The sequence below is a fragment of the Mesoplodon mirus genome, assembly GCF_964341445.2.
Source record: "Mesoplodon mirus genome assembly, chromosome: 8".
Taxonomy (NCBI): domain Eukaryota; kingdom Metazoa; phylum Chordata; class Mammalia; order Artiodactyla; family Ziphiidae; genus Mesoplodon; species Mesoplodon mirus.
This window is the reverse complement of record NC_138984.1, coordinates 109,886,944-109,890,081: the sequence shown is the minus strand read 5'-3', so window position 1 is coordinate 109,890,081 and position 3,138 is coordinate 109,886,944.

Sequence of the window (3,138 nt, the reverse complement as noted above, 5' to 3'; positions counted from 1 at the left end):
GAACTAAGATCCTGCAAGCTGTGCAGCGTGGCCAAATTTAAAAAAAAAAAAAAAGACAAAACAAAATAAAAAACTACTATCTATTGAACACCTACTCTGTGCTAGGCAGTGTTTTCGATACCTCACACGTAATCCCATGAATCGAGCATCACTAGCTCCATTTACAGAGGAGAAAAATGAAGCTGAGCATGGGTGAAAGACTTGACCACGGTAGAATCCATTTGGATACATGTAACAGAAAAATCCAACTCAAATGGATTAACTAAGTAAGCATGTAATCTTGCATTGAAGCAGTCTATAGGTAGGTCGCTCCAGGACTGATTAGTCTGATAATCCACTGACCTCATCAGGGACCCCGTTTTCCCTTTCTGCCGTACCAGTCTCAGCACGGGAGGCTCTGTGTTTGGGCTGTCTCTTCCCATGGTTGACAGTGAATGGTTGCTTTTTCAGGTCTCCTGTCCAGACATAATCACGTCCAGCCGCAGAAGAGATTTCTCTTCCTGGATGATCTTTTTTAAGAAAACGGGCAATTTCCTACACGCCTCCCAGAAGAGTTCTCCTTACGTCTCCATGGTCAGAATTACAACATATGTCCATGCTAAATTGAGTGGATTTCAGTGTCTGGCTTAGTGAGAGCAAGTGGAAGAGTGTATCTTACTGAGATAAATCGGCTGCTTAGAATGGGTGTGTGTGCACGTGTTGGATTGTTGGATACACAGCTCCCCTCAGAGCAGAGCAGGGATTCATCCCAAAGCCTGGGCTTGTCTCACGCATTCCCCAAGCTCACATGTGCATAAACGTCTACTGTGTGTGGCTATTATGAAAAATGTGACTGGAACAGATCCCAATGTTTGAGAGATTTACACTTGTGATTATATTTGGGTTAGGTAAGTATTAACATGTGTTCACTTTCTCTGAATATTGGCCAAATGGTGTGTGGAGCAACTATGGTCTTGAAGAGTGTGACGTCCTAGCAACAGGATAACTTAGCTCCTCTGACCCGTGTTATAGTCTCTTCTTACATAGCATCCCCTCTCACTCTCTCCTGACTGAGGAGTAGTTGTGGCTAATGAGTTTGGGAAGGCAGACAGATTGAAGAGGCCCTTGAATTTCAGGCCAACGGATATAGACTTTTGTTTTCTCTAAGGAATATGGAGTCATTGAAGACTTTAGCCAGAAAAAGACATGACCCCCAACTGTGATTTAGGAAGATTAACTTATCAGAGTGGATGGGAAGAACTGATTCAGAGAAAAATCAGAGGTCTTTCCCTTTGTAGGAGGTATGACTCTCAGTCTAGTCTAGTGTCTAGTCTAGTCTCCATCAAGTCTAGTGTACACGAAACGCCCATTTCTTTCTTTTAGGTTGAGTTTTCAGTTTCATTCTGCTGGGCTGATAGGAAATTCAGTCTCTGTCGTTGTTTGGCACTCCTGCCTTCGCAAGGACGCTCTAAATCTCAAGACTTAATGAGGTACCTGAGAGGCTTGGGAAGGACCCCTACCCTCCACTGCATCATGGCTGCACTGACATCTGTAAAGCTGAGTGGCCTCCTGTGGCGTAGGGTATGGGAAGCTTTCCTAAGTCTAGGACCCTTGGAGCCCAAGGTCCAGGGTCCCTGAAGACCACACAGCCCTCTCCTCTGAGTGGTGTTTCCTCTTCAGTGTGCTACCATCAGAAATACTCAGGTAACTCCTCCCATCACCCTTTCCCAATCTCTGACCTCTTTTTAAATTTTATTTATTTATTTTTGGCTGCACTGGGTCTTCGTTGCTGCACGTGGGCTTTCTCTGGTTGCGGCGAGCGGGGGCTACTCTTTGTTAGGGTGCGCAGGCTTCTCATTGCGGGGGCTTCTCTTGTTGTGGAGCACGGGTTTTAGGTGCGTGGGCTTCAGTAGTTGTGGTGCGTGGGCTCAGTAGTCGTGGCGCACGGGCTCACTTGCTCCGCAGCATGCGGGATCTTCCCGGTCCAGGGCTCGAACCTGTGTCCCCTGCATTGGCAGGCGGATTCTTAACCACTGCACCACCTGGGAAGCCTTCTGACCTCTTATTAAACTTTGCAATCAGTGGCATTTGCAGACTTCATGTGTAGAGTCTGATGTGTTTGGATAAATGGAATAGCCATATAACCACAGCCCAACCAAGATCCAGACCATTCCTCTCACTCATGAAAGCTCCCTTTTGCCCCCTTCCACTCAGTCCTCCCCCCTACCCCAAGGCAGCCACTCCACTGAGTGCGGTCCCTATCAATTAGTGCACCTGTTCTAGAATTTACTATAAATAGAATCCTTCAGCTTTCACTCAACATTGTATATATGAGACTCCTCCACACGGCTGTGTATATCAATGTTCATTTTTGGTGCTTAATATTACCTTTATATTGTTGCATAGTATTCCACTTCTTTTATTTTGTCTTTCCCTGTCTCTCCTCCTCTTTCCTTAAAAGCATCTCCTTTGTCCCCTTGTTGCCCTCAAAGGCATTAAGTGTGCTTTATCCAATAAAAGCCAGAAAGGATTTTATGAGAGGCAAGGATGCACCAAGTGTTCAGCTGTCTTCATGGAATGGAGGAGGGAAATGACAACATGAAAACACACAAATTAATCTCAAGAAGTTAGCCTACCACTTAATTCTCCAGAAGAGAGAAAGGGCAGGCCTGAGTTAGCATGCAGTGTGGGAACAGGGTCAAGCGAGTGGGTATGAGAAAGCTGGTGCAGAGTGGCTGTCGATGGAGTTCAGTGCATCACGAGACCCGGGCAGAGGGGGAGGAAAGACAGTGCTGAGCCTGGGTCGGGGGTGAGGATGGATGTTGGTGCCGACAGCAGAAACAGGAATAGAGCAGGTTTAGGCTGGAAAGTGATGAGTTCACTTCGGTACCTGTTTATTGTGAGGGGTGTATGGAAGGGATCAACAGAAACGTCCACGAGGCAGGTGGATACAGATCTCTAGGTCAGTAGCACCCTTCAGAACTGAAGATGAAGATCAAGAGTTATGGACAAAGAGGTGAATGGTGAAATCGTGAAAAAGGAAAGTTAAAGGAGAGAAACAAGGCAAGGACAGGGCTTTGGAGAATGCCATGCAGGGGGCTCAAGGAGGAAGAGGAGTCAAAGGAGGAAGGAGTGGTGGTCACGGCATTAGCATGAGAA